At 40.3% G+C, this 19,570-nt stretch overlaps 1 long non-coding RNA gene and 1 pseudogene across 1 annotated transcript; one reads left to right on the top strand and one right to left on the bottom strand.

The window, feature by feature from the left end:
• The first annotated feature begins 516 nt into the window (after positions 1 to 516).
• On the top strand, positions 517 to 9,673 carry LOC139432939 (uncharacterized). Its single transcript, XR_011642510.1, has 3 exons — positions 517 to 615; positions 1,352 to 1,478; positions 1,561 to 9,673. It is a non-coding gene; the product is annotated as an uncharacterized lncRNA (long non-coding RNA).
• A 6,538-nt stretch (positions 9,674 to 16,211) lies between these two features.
• On the bottom strand, positions 16,212 to 16,807 carry LOC117468324 (leptin-B-like; annotated as a pseudogene).
• Between the last annotated feature and the right edge of the window lie 2,763 nt (positions 16,808 to 19,570).

Here is a 19,570-nt window from a genome sequence, read left to right as displayed (position 1 = left end):
TTCCCAAAGACAAAGATATGAGAAAGAAGTGGGAAGTTGCTTTGAGGAGGGAAGGGTTCACTGCAAGCGAGTCATCCGTGATTTGCAGTGAGCATTGTAAGCAGGACGAGTTTGACAGGACAGGACAGAACAGATTGTCCGACTCAGAGATGGTGTTATTCCCTCCATCTTCAGCTTCCCGGTTCACCTCCAAAGAGTAGGTGTATCATCATACGGTTATTAGCATTCATAAATGTAAATATTCTATTATCAATAACAGGGCAGGGTGGTGTGTGTGTGTGTGTGTGTGTGTGTGTGTGTGTGTGTGTGTGTGTGTGTGTGTGTGTGTGTGTGTGTGTGTGTGTGTGTGTGTGTGTGTGTGTGTGTGTGTGTGTGTGTGTTGTGTGTGTGTGTGTGTGTGTGTGTGTGTGTGTGTGTGTGTGTGTGTGTGTGTGTGTGTGTGTGTGTGTGTGTGTGTGTGTGTGTGTGTGTGTGTGTGTGTGTGTGTGTGTGTGTGTGTGTGTGTGTGTGTGTGTGTGTGTGTGTACTTCCAGAAAAGCTGAAGAGAGCCTGTCTGTGGCCCCTCAGGACGACCCAGAAGCTTCAACCTCACACTCACAACCTCAGCCTAATGATGTGAGTATTTCTATTTTCAACATCATATCATAATGGTCCTAGACAAAGTCAAATCTCATCTCTCTTGTTTGCTGCCACTCATATTAAACACACTCACAAATAAACACATACACACACAATTGAAGACATGTTGAACATGCATTCCTGGCACACACACACACACACACACACACACACACACACACACACACACACACACACACACACACACACACACACACACACACACACACACACACACACACACACACACACACACACACACACACACACACACACACACGCATGATGCTGGCAGTGGCTTTGACAGGTGATGACTATAAGAAAGAATGTGGGCCATACTCTAGTTGTGTCAAAGTGTTGTGTGTGAAGTGAAACATCACTCAAACCATGTTCATCCCTCTTTCTACTGGGATCATAGCTATGTCTCGCCTGCTTCTCCTACTGCTCTTAAGGCCAGACTCAATGAAGCTTTAGCAAGAGTGGAGAGTCTCGAGCGAGAGAGGAAGAATGCCATGGCTAGAGAAAAGAGGGCAGAGACCACAGTGAGGACTCTTTTGGGGGATTTGAGGGAAAAGAACCTCATTAATGAAGAACTCAAAGAGGCTTGATTTCTACTCAGGGAAGATGAAAGTAGCACTTTGAGATTCATGTACATCTTACTCTTACACTCTTTATTAAACTCCTTTGTTATTATATGAAGGGGACTTATTAATTTTTTCTCATACAATTTCAGATCTTCAAATAGACTTGAAGGCAAAGCAGGGCCATGAGTACTCCAAGGACCACAGAGAATGTGCCCTCACACTCCATCTACATGGTCCAAAGGCATACAAATACCTCAGAGAGACTACAACAAAAAGGTAGTCTTAATGTTGTTCAATTTCATTTTTGGAAATTACGGTTGCAAGTACGTTAAATAGCTACTTCTCAATTTTTTTACAGGTGGCTGTGTTCGGTGGATGGCAAGCCTGGCCTGAACAAGATGATGCTGGATATGCTGGAGAGAAGATGCCAGGACGACCAGGCTAAATATGGATGTGTTTCACTCATGTTGGATGACATGGCCATCAGAAAACATGTGCTATATGAAGGATAAAGATAAGGAAAAAGTAACTGTGAATATAAGATATAGGAAATCCTGTTATAGGAAACATTGAGCTGTCTGAGTGGAAAAATAACGTGTTTAAGTTTACTGCTGTTAAAGTTTACTGCTGGCCGGCTACATCCTGTTATCTTCAAGGACGAGATGTGGGGCCCTGATCCTCACCAGACGCAACTGTCTTGTGAGAAAACCAGTTAAAACAGGTAATTAGAAAAAGGGAGTATGGCCCTGGCCTGACCTTGGCTAAAACTGTGTGTTGCTGGGCAGAAAAGGCAGACTGCAGCACAGAGAGCACCAAAGGTGGGGGCTTCACAGCAAACACTATAAAGAAAAAGATATATTCAGAATTCGGCACTCACTTCAACTGGGATCTCACACTGACGAGCCTGTCACGGTGGGAACTCAAGAAGGAGTCCAAAGCGCTTTGTGGTATAGTACGGATTGATATATCTTTGTTGAACTGTGTAATAAAGTGCTTATTTGAAGAAACAATCCATTGGAGTGCAAAGTCTAGTTTTGTACAGCTAACAGAGAATAGTGTCTAGGACACAATTCCTTTCCCCTCAGAACTAAGAAAGGTCATCGGCAGATCCGGACGGCGACCCCGCTCTGGCCATATCCAAACGATCTGCGCGGAGGACGGACCTGGTCCGGTAGACTCCAACAGCTTGGTGACCCTGTGACGTGATGGTCTAGAGCGGGAAGTCCGGACACCGATGACCTTCTGAGAGGACACCAAAAAACATTGAGTTTACGGCTTTTACAAGAAACCATCTCACACAATCAAAAACCCGGGTCATTTAGAATCAAGGTAAGCATCTGCCTGTTACAACAAATAGATGTGTTTGAAATACCACTACATTTTAGGATTGTGTGAAAATGGCAGAAATAATTGTCTCAGCTAAAAAGTAAAGATAAAACGTAAATAAAATTGTGTGCACTGAATAGATCAACAAGGGTATAAACAAATCTGTAATGAGAAGCGGGTGGAACCCGTAATTTATGAGGATCCGCCGCGGTCCAACGGGAAGGTGTCAAACCTGTCAAACAAGTAGCCAACAGTAAGGTGTCAAACTTGTCAAAACAAGTAGCCAACAGTAAGGTGTCAAACTTGTCAAAACAAGTAGCCAACTGTAAGGTGTCAAACTTGTCAAACAAGTAGCCAACAGTAAGGTGTCCAACTTGTCAAAACAAGTAGCCAACAGTAAGGTGTCAAACTTGTCAAAACAAGTAGCCAACTGTAAGGTGTCAAACTTGTCAAACAAGTAGCCAACAGTAAGGTGTCAAACTTGTCAAAACAAGTAGCCAACAGTAAGGTGTCAAACTTGTCAAAACAAGTAGCCAACTGTAAGGTGTCCAACTTGTCAAACAAGTAGCCAACAGTAAGGTGTCAAACTTGTCAAAACAAGTAGCCAACTGTAAGGTGTCAAACTTGTCAAAACAAGTAGCCAACAGTAAGGTGTCAAACTTGTCAAAACAAGTAGCCAACAGTAAGGTGTCAAACTTGTCAAACGAGTAGCCAATAGTAAGGTGTAAAACTGGTCGCCGTATCAGTAGCTAATATATCTGTGTACAATGTTTGCTGTTTGTTGATTGTTCTGTCTGTTGGTTGTCATTGTTGATTCGTAAAGACCTTGTTTTATGTTGGTAAATGTTTTGGTATACCAATAGTTTGTTGATTAGTTGTTGAAAGAAGCCCCCCTTCTCTTGAAAAGGCTGAGAGCTCCAGCCGGAGCCGGGGTGTCAGTATTTGTCTGTGAAAGAATCTCCCCCCACTTTCGGATTCTGTAGAAGAATACTCTTTGTTTCAATCAGAAAAAGAGCAAGCTATTCATCACAATTGTATTTTTAGGTTATGAATAAAACAAAAAGTAGTAGCCTAAGTGATAAACAGGAGGGTTTTTGAACGCTTGTCAGTCAGAAGGAATATATTAATGTTTATATAACAGGGGAAGCTCATTTGTGGTCAGCTGCTCTCTGTTCTTCAATATTCTGTGTTGCTCCACGGACATTCAAATAAATAAGAATAAGGACATTAAGAGTAACGACAAGAATTGTCCAGTGTATTAATAAATACAAGTGAACACATATTAACCTAGTCAGATAAATAGATACGAAGTCATTCTTGTTTCAAGGAAGCCCCCCCCCCTCATGGAATGCCTGTTCAAGCCGGGGTGTCTGTGAGAGTACCCACCCCCCCCTCCTTCTTTTTTCTCTCTCTCTTCTTAAATGCATGAAGAAAGAGCATTGAATTTAAAACAAGGAGTGAATAACATTGAAAATGAATAGATCAATGTGGGAGCTCAAGTAGTAGATATTGAAATAAATAAGAAACTATAATTTGCTGTTTTTAGCATAGTTTTTGTAGGATACAGTTACGTCACTTTGTGGTTTTATGAGGGGTTTTGAGAACTGATTGGTACCATTACATTGCATTGTGAATTTCGTGGTATTTGTCATTTACTGAGAAGTTTACTTATATTTCGAAGGCATTTATTGCATACAGTAACGTTGAGGGAAAGTAATAATACTGTTTGCTGAGTATATGAAGCAGGTTAAAGTTTGATTCAAATTGAACATAATAGTGGATTATTCCACCTAGTGTTTTTATAATATCATTAGTAGACATTAATTGTGTTTGTAAGTTTATGAAGAAAGAGTAGAAAGTAAACGGGAGGTTGTTATGAGTTTGTCAGTCAGAATGAATCTGTTAAATGGTTACGCATGACAGAGGTGTTGCACAAACACACCGGTGATTGATGAGGGGAAACTTGAGCCGGCAGCTGCAGGGCACAGGGAGGAAAGAGAAAGACAAGTAGATGTTTTGAAGAGTTCAGAGAGAGTAAAACTTGTTTCTAAATAATGTCATATTGTTTTGTGAGTAAACATGAAATAAAAATATATTTACTAGATATAACAACAACATGCTTAACTAGGTTGACAGAAAACTGCTATTAACCAGTTTCAGCAGCTACTGTCATATCTGTGTTCTAAAGAGAACATATGTTGCATTTACAATTCATATTAAGGAAGTCCACAATTGATACCATTAAAGACCTTTTGTGGTTTCAAATTAAAGAAGATTTTAAAGATGAAGTAAGCAGGACTTCAACTAGACAAAAGAGATTTTACAATGTGGTTTTACTACTTTTAATGGAGTAAAGAATCTGGGTAGACTACTGCCATTGATTTGTTTTAACATTCACATGTTTCAGCATTCCTGACCATATAGACACTCAGCCGTTTTATTTTGTAACCCTTTGGGGGAGAGATTTAAATTAAGTTTATCTCCAGTTGCTGATTTATTGTGATTTACAGCGGCACTGGAAAGTTGTGCGCCACCTTTTGGGTTCTCTGAATCAGTGTGTTGGTGAAGAGTTGCTCACTGCGAACAGAAGAAGTATGCAAAGAACGCATAGGAGATATTGACATTATGCTTGTGCCTCGTTGTCAAGGCAACAGTGGTGTGAAGAGGTACTGCGGTTTTGGGGGATTTCTGCAGTACAGCCGACAACGTGTGTCGGCCAAGTGATTCCTTCCCTCATCCCAAAGCCAGGGAGAGTTTCCTTGGAGCCCACTGACCAGGGCCGGTCCTAGCTTTTTGGGGACCCTGCCACTGACTACAGCTGCATCACTGACTGTGCTCATTATGACAAGATCTTGAGACATGCTTGTCTCAGATTGTTCTGGAGGAATGATGCAATGATTTTACAGCATAATTGTGCAAGAGTTTCCCAGGGGGTGGTGTAGAAACCTTAATGCTTAGTGTTTGAGAGGGGAGGCTGCTTGTTTAAACGATGGTCTGGAATACTGAAAAGATTAAAGTTTAATATTCTTGGTTGACAAACAAGACATCTGATTATTAGGTCACACATAATAATTTAGACATATAAACTAACTATGAGTAAAGGGATTAATGGATTTCATATCCTAGGGAGGGTTAGTTAGGTTGCGAATACTTCGCAGGGTATTTGCTAATGTATTTTGAAGAACAAAAAACAAGGACACAAGTCCAATTTTGTTTTGTTTTTAGATTAAATTGTCCGTTACCAAAACTGTTCACCTTGTGTCTAGATTTGGACTTTGAGGGTAAGGGAGTATTTAGGCTTATTTTTATACATCTGACATTTTAAAATATGTTGGCTGTTCACCAGACAGACATTGGTTAAGAACTTTTCTGAAGATTGAATATTTGTTCCATTTCTACATATTCCTATTTAAAAAGTAATTTTAGAGTAAAGAGGGCTGAGGCTGAAATGGGAAATAATGTGGGGCCTTCAATCACCCATTAGAAGGGTGCATATTATTGACGACCAATAGGGAGGAGGGGTCACTCGACCCACCCTGCAGTGGGTTTTAAAATCTTACTTGCAGCTTCACAGGAAGCGCACGGCACCAGATTATGAGTTTAGAGGACTAGCGGCACCACCTCCTAATGGACATTCATTTAGTTGGTAATTAACTGACATTTAGAGATGTTAAAAAGTAAAAACATACCTACCATGAGGGATGATTCCTAAGTTCAGCTACAAACCATTGATGAAATTACTTCTGTTTTTAGGTCCTTGATAAGGGAAGGAGTGATTGTTACATGTTCAGGACACCCAGGGTTCCACGCACTGTTAAAGAGGGTAACATTGTTCTTTAAGTGCACCAGAATTGAAGATAAATTAATAGAATGAGTTATGGAATACATAGCAGAGTTTCACAGATCCTGATAATGTTTTGACACAAGATAATAGTGATGTACACAAGTTTCTGAATTACATCTATTAGACGTGTTGATATTGATTAGGTGTAAATGAACTGCAGTAGTAGTACAATAAGGAAGTGACATTTTTTGGCTAACACTTTTCAGGGAATTTGGGAGAACAGAGATATCTTGAACATTATAGTTGTAATTGTGAATTAATAAATGATGGCGCTCCATATATACAGATTTCTATAGACGGAGGATGCTGGCCTGTGCTGGAACATCGGAGTCTCTGCAGGGCACGACACATGGCCAAAAAGACTGAGACCAACTGACCTTTGACCCTGACAGACAGGGTAACTTGGGAAGGCACTGTCAATGACTGACTCTGAGGTGTACCTGACCAAAACCTGACTTTACAACCTGACAGTGTGAGTGAGTGTATGTCTGCATCTGATCAGTGCAACTGCATGATTTAAAACGATGACTAATCAAGCATGTTTTGGACTAACACATTATTTCTGTGTGATAATAATGTGTGAAATGAGAGGTTTCCTAACATTGCACAAAAGGGGAAACCGTTTCTAACCTACTTGATGTTTCACTCCCACAGGAGGTGGCTGTTTGCAGAATGTGAAACTCAAACTATGACATTTGAAGGTTCTGTTTCTTTTAGGACTGAAAGATGGAGAGAGACACTTACTGGAGTGTTTACTGTGGGAAATGATGGATGTACATTTGGGAAAAATGTTTGGTATTGTCTTATAATCCATTATGACCTGAAGGTTTTCTTCCCATACAGGTTTTTGTTTACACATGAGATAATGTGTAAAAAAGGGGGAGTGTAAACTTTACAATGTACATTTTTCATTTAGGGACTGAAAGGAACCTGCTGCCCAACTCCATTGTTCAATCTGACCATTGATTGACAGTTTTAGAATTGACCTGCTCCATATTTGGGGATAACACACTGTTTGATGAATGTTGACATGTCTCTAATATTGATTGAGTTATAGCAGGTAACACAGATAGAGAATCAGTGGCCAAGGGGCTGCTGGGAGAGATGGACTTAAGAAGCTGACCTGTGAGTAATGTGTCAACTAATGTGTCAACAGGTATTAAAGTAACTAAGGTTTGAAATGTAGAAAGAACATATTTACAGTTAAAGTTAAAACATAGTAATGTAATGAGATAGAATGTAATTTGGACAACATCATGTAACTAGCCTGGTAAAGAAGTAAAAGCCATAGACTTTATTGTTGAGGTCATTATGGGGATATACATTTAATCTAAATACATAATAGAAAGACATTTGAGGACAGTTTGTTGGAATTCTGTATTCATTTTTTCAGCGGGATAATATCTAAGCACTGACGGGTAGAAGCAGTATCACCAGGAAGCCATTCACTTTGTTAGTATTGTGATTTTGGTTGTTTTTGAATCCATAAGATTAGTGTGTTTCTTTACCAGAAACATTAGCAGTTCAAATCATATTCAGATTTTTAATGGGATCTCAGGGATTTCATTTAAAAATAAATACAGATGCTTGTCAGAAATTCAGAGCTATTGAAATATGTTATTTAGTTTACCTAAAGATGTTGGGGTTCTTATTTAGTTGGCACAGTCCAAGTATTAAGATTCTGAAGCTGCACAATTAATTTAGAAAACCTGTGCACAGACGTCTGTTGTTTTAAGACACCCCACCAACAGGCTCCAAGTGGCCACGCAGTGGTGGGTCAAACAGCCGAGGGCCCCAGAGCCCGGAGCGTAGGCTTGAGGGATTTGTATCAGATTTCTCCACACAGGTTGCTGACGCCGAAAGGGGGACCCGAGACGCAGGAGGCTGACTGTCAACCCCAGGCTCTCCGGCCCCGACCGAGTGACCCAGAGGACATCCCATGCCGTCCGCCTACAAGGAAAGGGGGACACGTGGTACCACTGGAGCAGGTGTGTGGAAGCACCAGCACCTACCAGGACCCTCGCTGACACCATCCAGGACCTAGGCCAACTGAACATCAGGCAAACAACCGAAGCCCCCCAACCCCCAAGTGTGGACATCGACTCAACTTCCGAGGAGGAGGAGACAACAGGAGAACCAACGGCAGCCCAGGAGATAACACCCGGCGAGGAGGCACAACAAGGGACCGCTCCCCCAAAGTAGGCGGTACACCACACGCATCACATACACACACCACACAAGAGACACTCACCTACACTGATACACCAAAGAACTTTTACAAGAAAAACGAAGATGAAGAAGAACTCAGGACCTAACCAACACCTCTATTGCTTGGCCTTAACACTTTGTTTTTTCATCATTGTTGGAATAATCATTATCATAGTGGGTGAAAGGGGGAGGCAAATCATTGACCAAAGTAATAATCCAAATTCCCCACAAAATGAAACTACACAAGATATCAATGGCCGTGTTTGCAGCAATTTTGACCTTGTGCGGGTGCTGCTGCATCCCATGTATCCGCTCAATGGTGGACAAAATAATTAGTACCGCCATAGCACCTTCTACTCCCCTGGGCCAACAACTCGCCTTGCTATCCTTAGAAAACAACCCAGACATTGAGGAAGGCGAAGAAGAAGCAGCAGCAATGGACACTTTCCCGACAGCACCATCAGTACCACCGTATGGCAGAATGTGGGAAAGAGAGACAGAAGCCTAAAACAGCTGACATAAATGTACATAAACAATAGCGTTGTTTTGTTGCCCCAATCATTAGAATGGGGCAAAAGGGGATTGAAGGATAAAGATAAGGAAAAAGTAACTGTGAATATAAGATATAGGAAATCCTGTTATAGGAAACATTGAGCTGTCTGAGTGGAAAAATAACGTGTTTAAGTTTACTGCTGTTAAAGTTTACTGCTGGCCGGCTACATCCTGTTATCTTCAAGGACGAGATGTGGGGCCCTGATCCTCACCAGACGCAACTGTCTTGTGAGAAAACCAGTTAAAACAGGTAATTAGAAAAAGGGAGTATGGCCCTGGCCTGACCTTGGCTAAAACTGTGTGTTGCTGGGCAGAAAAGGCAGACTGCAGCACAGAGAGCACCAAAGGTGGGGGCTTCACAGCAAACACTATAAAGAAAAAGATATATTCAGAATTCGGGACTCACTTCAACTGGGATCTCACACTGACGAGCCTGTCACGGTGGGAACTCAAGAAGGAGTCCAAAGCGCTTTGTGGTATAGTACGGATTGATATATCTTTGTTGAACTGTGTAATAAAGTGCTTATTTGTAGAAACAATTCATTGGAGTGCAAAGTCTAGTTTTTGTACAGCTAACAGAGAATAGTGTCCAGGACACAATTCCTTTCCCCTCAGAACTAAGAAAGGTCATCGGCAGATCCGGACGGCGACCCCGCTCTGGCCATATCCAAACGATCTGCGCGGAGGACGGACCTGGTCCGGTAGACTCCAACAAATATAATCCACATAACCAGTCAATGTCTGCTTTTGTAGACATGGGTGATGGAAACAATGAGACCGATGCTGCTACTGAGGCTCTTGTGTTCATGGTGGTTGGCCTACACGGACATTGGAAGGCTCCCATTGCATATTACCTGACGAAGTCTTTGTCTCCTGAAACACAAAGGGTCCTAATCTAAATCTAAAATCTAATCTAATCTATCTAGGAAGAAGAAGGAAGAAAATAAGCTTGACCTCCTTCTCAAATCTCCCGTTTTTATTTTGATGGTTTCCCAAAGACAAAGATATGAGAAAGAGGTTCTCAGTCATGCTTTGGAGGAGCCGCATGCACGGGGCATTCGGGTGTCATGAGCAACTTTGTGTAAATATGGTTTGGGCGGGGTGGTGTCATGTTCTTGTGTTTAACTTGAACATTTACATTTTTTATATAGATGTAGAAGTACATTTTCATTTTTTATGACAGATATTCATTTTTACTGATATATAACTTCTGTCTATGTATAATGTATTATTGTTTCTTCATTTTTCAACTTATTAAAATAGCTGAGTATAGGCCTACACAATATGCTTCTCTATCATATATAGACCATTAGTGTTTTTTTATGTGTGTGTGTGTATATATTATATATCGTGTGTCTTTTGCAAAATACCTATCATACATAACATAGGCTATCAAATACCAGAATATTCTATTGCTGTTAAGCCTACTATGAATATTAAAATACGCCGAATCATGTGTCCGGTATCATGCCTACATATATGACGTTTGCAGAAACCCCCCCCCCGTGAAAATCAGTTTTGTATTCAGCGAGTTATGATTGATAAAATGCGCTGACACTTCATTGCGCCTGCCAGACAGATTACACTGAGTGGAGCGGGTGACCGGTCCAAGATGGCGGCCCCACGGCTCGTCAGCGCCAATAGGCAGCAGCGGTCGATGCGGCGTCTACTCTTTATATGTCTATGGGTGTAGGTACCAGATGTGTTCAGGTGTATTTCCGTCTCATTCGTCATATCCGTCATATACTCACCTCCCTCTGCTCCCAGCGCTCTGCTGCCACACACCGGCCGTCTGCGGAACTGCAGCCGGAGGAACTCGGGACAGCTTGTTATGTGTGGGGTCCCATGTACTTGTGCACATAAATAATGTTTCTAATTATTTACAATGAAAAAATATATATATTCTGCGTTACTTTAGCCAACACTTTTATAAGGCCACTAGATTAGATAATTACGAATTCAGGAAACTCCCCTGAGTATTTTATTAAATATCTGAACTTTGGAGAGGAGTTGGGGGACACACGACACATCACATCTACAGCTCAAGACGAAGCGAATGGAAGTACTCCTAGCGTGTGAAAATGTTTGTGAAAAACGTGTGCAAAGTCTCCGAAAACGGAGCAGTGGCTGTGATGCTAGCTTTGCGGCTAGCGGTTAGTTGTTGTTTGAAGTTGTTGCTATGGAAACAACATGACGGAGAAAAAATTAATATCTTCTTCATATAATAACAAACAAAGTAAAGAATGAAGTGTAGGCTATGCCTGTTTGAAGTTGTTGCTATGGAAACAACATGACGGAGAAAAAGTATAATCTTCTACATATAATAACGGACAAAGTAAAGAATGAAGTGTCGGCTATGTTTAAATGTTCGGAATTTGATCATCATGGCCCTCTTGAGTTGCCGTAAAATATGACGGATATGACGGATGACGGCTGCGACGGAAATACACCCGAACTCATCTGTTACCCCGAACACATCTGGTACCTACACCAGGACGCCAATACGGAAGTGCCACACACTGCAGTTCATACATGGGCCGCTAGGGACTGGCTGCAGAAAGGAGCATTTTCCATAGACACCCATGTTAAAATGCCCAACTTTACAGCAGAAAAAAACATGTTTCTACCCATGGATGCAATACATATTATTATCGATATAGTTAGATTCCACCTTCATGATTATGAATCTGTGAGTGAATTGTTTTCTAACACGACCCTTTTATTTATATTAGGTCTTAAAGTTTTTTGCATAAATTAGGGTCGTGGTCACTTTGATAATATTATACATGTTAACCCCGTTCGCAGGTGTTTGTGTGCTTGGTAGCTTAGCTTGTTACTTATTAGCCAGCTAAGGACGTTACCCTTTATGCATACATATACATTTTAGTTTATGATTCAGCCTTGGGTAAGACTTTTATAGTCTATGGCTATGACGCCCATAATGCTAAACGGGAGCAAATGTTAATAGGGGACCCAATTATCCTAGTGGTGGCCGTCGGAGCTAACGGAGCAGCAGGGGGCTAGCTCCAGCCGGCGTCCCAGAGCTAGCCCACTGCGGCTCCGTTAGGTCCGGGCGGTGGAGTCCGTCTTTTCTCAACGTGTGAATGACAAGCATTAAGAATAACAAAATATAGCTAATTCTCTTGCAGATTGTCTCATTTGATTATGAATGTAACGTTTTTATAGGGGAACTACACTTTTAGCAGTAACTTGGTATGCATGTATTTCATGTTAGCTTAGCTTCTTAGCCTGAGCTAGCTCTGTTTACTTCCAGTTCGGAGGTAGCAGGCTCCGCCTCTTTGCCCTTATTTGGAGCAGGCAGGATTAGACTCTGACGTCACAGTCGAGCCGTTAGTGGCCGACTCCGCCTACTAAGGGCTTCACCGCAACTCTGCAGAATCCTATGGGTGACGTCACGGACACTACTTCCATTTATATATACAGTCTATGGTCGCTGTACGTGGTGGACAAACAAAACAAACAGACAAACTAAAAATAAAGGAAGCTGGGGGACCAAGAAAGGGCTAGGGCCTGAAGGCCAGGGAGCTAAGGCAGCAATGGATTGTCAGCTGGCAGCAGGAAGGTGTATCCATTACTTGAACTGGATTTAAAAAGTGAATTTGTAGCTAGCAGGTGATGGAAACATGGCCGACACTGCAACCAGTTCCAGTTGGATAGAACAAAGGTGAGTGTTGAGATTATTGCAGAATTGTAAACTTTGGAGCGTCCACACTACAGCTTCAAAAAAAGCTTGGAGCTGGGCGTGTCTGTAGCTTGGGGATTTTATTCAAGCAACGCGACCAACAACCAAGCACATGAATCTCCTGCCCCCGACATACAAAGCAAAAACCCCTGGGGATTTTATGGGAGCAATATATATATATAAACTCCCCAAACAGGCGAAAACCTACCAGTTTCACCCACTGTCTCTGCCACCTCCCTCCATGCCTGGTTCCTCCGGTTTGTATCCCGGTAGGTGAAGAGGGTCTGGTCATACAAAACCGGGTGATTTGCTACGGCGATAGTTAGTTTCTCCTCCAACTTCTTTTGAAATATAGAAATGAACGGCGGGATATCTCTCCCAGTTTAGACGCGGTTTGATTGGCTACGGCTTGAGCTGTCAGATTTTCCGAAACGGGATTTGATTGGCTTGCGCTGGCTACTCCGGCGTCTCCGGCGGAGACGGACCGCTATGCTACCCACAATTCAGTTCGGCGAAAAAGCGAGGCAACGTGACGTCACCCCATTCAAAGTGAATGGGCAGATTGGAGTTGTCGACGCTGTCGACGCTGTAGTGTGGACGGGCCGTTTACGTTACACTATCCCGCCGTTCATTTCTATATTTCAAAAAAAGTTGGAGGAGAAACTAATTATCGCTGTAGCAAATCACCCGGTTTTGTATGACCAGACCCTCTCCACCTACCGGGATACAAACCGGAGGAACCAGGCATGGAGGGAGGTGGCAGAGACAGTGGGTGAAACTGGTAGGTTTTCGCCTGTTTGGGGAGTTTATTGTTTATATATATATTGCTCCCATAAAATCCCCGTTTTTTTTTGCTTTGTATGTCGGGGGCGGGAGATTCATGTGATTGGTTGTTGGTCATGTTGCTTGACTAAAATCCCCAAGCTACAGACACGCCCAGCTCCAAGCTTTTTTTTTGAAGCTGTAGTGTGGACGCTCCGTTACGGAGCGTCCACACTACAGCGTCGGGTTTTGGGGAAGAGGCCTTCTGAAGCACGGAAAGCGCTTGTGTTGTGGTTCACCTTTTCCAAGCATATGATACATCTGCTGTTGAAACACTGGTATTGCAACTGGATTTCTGCATTTAATGTGAGGCCTGGATGAACCTGTGGAGAGATGTGCGTTTCGAGTGTATCGTCAGCACTCATACTAACTGGTGGTGGTGTTATAAGACATACATGTAGATTATGGTTGCTGCTTGCTACAGTATGATGAGCTAGCATGTATGTCTAAAGAGAGTGTTAAGTGACGTAGACAACTATATGACGTGGAGCAGTATGCTAGCTAAAAAGGTCTGCTGGTTTTTAGCTAGCATGTTGTTGGCTAAACCAAGATGACATTAGTTTTAGGTTGGATATTTAACAGACATTCACTCAAAGGGTTACACTTGATAGACCGTGAATAAATAACCGTTTGAAAGCAGTGGTGTAAATTAACTAAGTACATTTACTCAGTACAAAGTAAATAGAATTGTTAGGTAGGCCCGCCTACTTTTACATGACTACTTTGTAGGCTACTTCTACCCCACTACAGTTCAGAGGTAAATTGTTAACTTTTACTCCACCCATATTTTTTACTACCTTTAGTTACTTTACAGATTTTGATACCCTGCAGTATACAAATGCATTAAAACTAGCTGCACCTTTACCAGCTTTGAGAACACTTTCATGCAGGGGTGTCAAACTCCTGCCACACAGTGGGCCAAAATAAAACAATCGGTAGGCCTACTAGCCGAGGGCTGGTCTGGTTCAATGTTTATTGCAAAACGTATTGAAATTAACTTATTGCACATATTAAACCTGGAACTAACAAATTAAATTAAATTATTGCCTATAACAACAACATTAAATAATCAGTTGCATTAATTTCTTATGACTCTATCTGCAGCTTTTCCAGTCATTTCTTATGATTACATTTTTCCAGAGGCCAACAACAGCTTCAAAAAAACAATTTCCCTCAAAGAAAAAAACAAACATGCCCTGTTGTCGCAAGAAAAAAAGTGCAAAAGAAAACTCAGTTTGCTGCTCTGTGATGCTAGTTCAAGCCAGATACTTGGCTTCTCATCTTGGGTGCAAGTTCATCAATGTTTTGGGTCAGGCTCTGAGCTGAGGAGACCCTCAGGAGGTGTGCGTGCAATATACCGGCGGGCCAGATCTAATAGTAATTCAAAATGATCCTGCGGGCCGAAATTAAATCCACGACGGGCCTGATTTGCCCCCCGGGCCTTGAGTTTGATACATGTGCTTTAATGCATCAATAATTATAAGATTATATATTATTCTGAAATGGACCAATCTGCAGAATGACTACTTTTAATTTTGGTACTTTAAGTATATGTAGGCCTATATGCCAATACTTATTTTCACTTGAGTAACATTTTGAATGCAGGACTATACACTTTAGTAGTTCTAATTATACTCACAGTAACCACAAGTACTTCCCCCACCTCTGTTTGAAAGACACAAAACCTTTTATTGTCATTACTTTCACGCTAACTTGCCAGTATTAGTGAACATGTATTTAACTAAAATGTAAAAAGAAGATACATTTCATATTTTTGTATGACAACCCAGCAGTCTCCTTTCTTGCAGATGCAGATTTGTAGGCTATTCCTACACTATAAGAGAAGGAACACCTCTTGGGATTGTAATGCTTTTTCTATTTTTTCTGGATATATTTATTTAATGTTTTTTGATGAAAGCCTCGAAGACTTTATGAGTCAAAATCAATGCAAAATTGTTTTACCACAGGGTACAAGTAGTTCACACTGCTTTTATTAGATTTGAATCCACCTTTCATTTAACATTCATATCATCGAACTGTATTTTCATTGAATTATTCATTAATAATTCAATGAAAATATAGTTTGAAAAGTCTTAATTATTTCCAATGGTATTCATGTCATGTAACTCCCTAAGTACACTCAATCAAAATGAGACCCAACTCTTTTTGTTTGAATTTAGGACTTATTTTATTTTATACAAACATTGTTATCACAAACACCAATCACATTGGACAATCATCAAATAGTTTTGCGTACTTTCCCTCAAAAATAACTTTAACATATCACCCATACTAATAACCAAAAACCTTTTTCTAATTGTAAACCATACTGGCAAAAAAGCTTGCTATATTCAGTTTTTTTCAAATATTAAAACAATTTTAATAATAGTCTGGTCAATAAATAAGTGTACCATTTAAAACATTTTATAAAAAACCATTGGAGGAGCATTATTGTAGAAATATGAAATAAAGTGCAAGACATGTGCAAAGGTTGTTGACGTCGCTGAGCTATTATGGAAGGACTTGCATACGTTTTGATAGAAGTGTGGATTTCTCAGCAGACTTTGAGTTTGTCCTCTTGGAGAAGAAACTCTTCCGCGCTGCACCTTGGTCAGAGTCAGCTGGAGCCGGCTGTCGGGGAAGTTGGTGTTGGACGTCTCTCCTCTGGGTCGTGCCTGGATGGGACAGTCCATAGTCAGGGCGAAGGAATGAACCCTTCCCTCCTAACTGGAGACATCAGCCACAATCTGGCCGACGACATCTGTGAAAGGGTTCTACAGCTCATTTTCTAAATGTCCGAGGTCATGGCAGATACTAGTCAGTCCCTCTATGGAAGGAGTGCTGGTTTATATCTGTGGATCCAATGGAAACTAAAGAAAAACAAGGAGAACATGTCATTTTATACCTAAACTTTCTAAAAGTGAAGCAGGATAAATATTCCACATGTTTCTTGAAGCACACTTATTAGATTCCACTGTTAATATCTGGCAAGCAAACCTTTGTCCTTACCATCTTTATGTGGACCAGGGTTATCTTGACTATGGTTATGATGATTTGTATACTATGTCTGGTGGAGTCTCTCTTTGTTAGAAATCTTGAGCACCCAGGAGCCGCCAAAGAGCCATAAAGAAGGGCCAGGAAGATGTACATCCTATACAAGAATCAGTTATATAAATAAAAAATAAAACTCAAATTCATGCATTTCAAATCGCATTTTTTAAATATACATTCATTATTAAAAATAGATTATACATTTATTAAAGAGTTTCTATCCTTTCAATAATGGCCTCATAAACTGTAAACTATAATATAATCTTACCTTTTGTTTTCCCACTGGTGGTTTTGCTCCTGTAACACTGGGTGATAGTGAGATGGCACATGCTGCTTTGCAGGTTTCCCCCATTGAAATGGTCTCTGGATTCATTCCTAATGCCCTCCTCTCTCCTCCCCTGACTCAAACTTGAACCTGACCCTTCCAGGTCAACATCTCATCATACAGGAAGTTAACACACTAAATCCTCGAAAAAATAAATAAATAAACTAAACTGTGTTAAAAAAAGACTTTTTTTCGTTTTGTTTTCCTGTAAGGTGATTTCACTTGAAACACACGTCTGCTGATGTAAGCCTGTTTTTGTTGTTAAAGCTCAATCTAATAATAATAATAATAAGCTTTATTTGTATAGCACTTTTCATGCATCAGGTGCAGCTCAACGTGCTTTAAAAAGGCACAAATCACAATTTCAAACACAACCAGTTTTACATGCAGCAATAAACAAAACACATGATATAACACTTACTGTAAAAGGTATGATAACAAAAACACAATGAAATGGTGATCCATCTCTGTTAAATAATATAAGACCAAATCAATAAATAGGATAAAATATAAATACCTATTAAATAATAACATGAAAATAGAATCCAAATAAGACAATAATAATACAAGTGAAATAATGAATAAGAATGATAATAAAATGGTCAAATTAAGTCAAGACCAATAAAAAGATATATATAAATAACCAAATATAAAAATAATAAAAGACTATTTAATAATGGTCTATTATTCTAACCCTAATTAAAAAAGGATGTGTATTTAACTGTCATTTAAATATGGTTGTATGTATCTATGTTTGTCAGAGGCTGTTTGATGCATGTGTCGTATAGAAACACCCACGTCAGAAAAAGGCCCTCCCTCTATGAGTGTTGATTTACTTCACTTCCTGTGTGTTATGCCATTACATCCATGGAAGCAATGATTGTAGTTTCCAACATCCAGGAGTCTTAGTGCTCTGGCTTTTTCCTGGGCCTGGCAATTTCAGGTGAGCAGAGACCCCATCGAGAACGTTCTTTAAAAGGGTCTGTAGTTTAGTGAAATAAATGGTGTGCTTATAAAGAGTTAAGATAGGGGCAGAATTCACAAACCTAGCTACACAAAGAGAGGCCGACACCTGATTTGATCTGTAAGTGATGTTTTCCAGTTGACGACACTAAAATAAAGTATATGTTTTGCATGCCACTCGTAAAGATCTAAAATTAGCTTACGTATGTGGAACTCTTCATTGAGAAAAATAAACCTTTTGAGAGTTTGAGCAACGTGTTTTGGAGGATGCACCTTCCTCATTTTGTTTTAAGGGAATGGTAATTAGTGGTTGTTAGGCAGGAAGTGTGGCTAATTTTAGGTCCTAGTTATTTTCGTTACATTTCTAAATGTGTTTTACTTCTGAGGGAAACCACAACACGTTTTTTTCACGCAACTATCTTTTTTTAATGGATGAATTATGTTTTTCAATCACTGAGATGACTATGGTAGTAAACCTATTCTTTTTAAACTCAGTGACTCAGTGGCACAGTATTCCCAGAACTTAAATCGACGTCAATAGTTTTGTGGAAGAATCATGAAGTGTACTTTGCCAAAACAAACAGTGTCATAATCCAGGTGGGCCCTCTGCACGGATCGTGGAAATACATCACTACTTTATGTCAGAGAAACAATGCAGATGGAAATACTGATGGAAAGAGAATGGAGAAATTAATGGGAATTACCTCTTTGGTCAATTGCAATTTGGTCTTCTTCTTCTTCTTCTTCTTCTTCTTCTTCTTCTTCTTCTTCTTCTTCTTCTTCTCAACTGATACAGGAAAGGGATCCTAATAGAGCCCCTTTTAGACTTTGGTGATACACTAACGTCTCCTTTTGCACCAAAACAAGGTTAGTATTTTTACAATCTTTTTTACTAATATTTACCTAATATTTCTACACATTTTTACTAATATTTACCTAATATTTCTTCACATTTTTACTAATATTTTTTTTATTTCTTAGGGAAATATCTTGACTGTTGGATGGATTATGAGAGTTTGAGACATTGTCCGACCTCAAGATGAATTCTAATAACTTGATTTGTCTTTTGTGTAAATGTAATACATAAACTACTGAGTTAAGTTAGTGTTACCTCGACCTCAAGTGTTTGCGCTTTTCATATTCAAACAGGGTTTCCGAAAAGTAAAGAAGAAATACCTTTGAGACCTGTCTTGAATTGTATGTATACCCCTTATAGAAGTGACAGCTGCAGTGTTAGTCAAAATCAATGGCAGTTATATATTATTTTCAGCTTTAGCTTGGAAAACTACGAAGATCTGAACACCACGACACCATGTTTTAAGTTTTAAGTTCATGTAAAGAAGTGGTTGCTCTTAGCAGTAACAAAACCCAGTGAATGGAAACACAACATTGTTGCCAGACCAGGCCTACAAAACACAAAAAACATTTCTTAAAGTCCAAAAGCCAAGAATAGCGATCTTGTCCAGACGGGATGTTTTGTTGACACCAAATGAGGCATGGAATCATTTACCGTGACTTTGTTGTGAATGCGTCACAGGGAGCAGATGACCAGAATATCATATTTAATTGATAAA

The sequence above is a fragment of the Pseudochaenichthys georgianus genome, chromosome 23, assembly GCF_902827115.2.
Source record: "Pseudochaenichthys georgianus chromosome 23, fPseGeo1.2, whole genome shotgun sequence".
NCBI lineage: Eukaryota > Metazoa > Chordata > Actinopteri > Perciformes > Channichthyidae > Pseudochaenichthys > Pseudochaenichthys georgianus.
The sequence above is the reverse complement of the archived record's forward strand: the minus strand, read 5'-3'. Positions and strand labels throughout refer to the sequence as shown.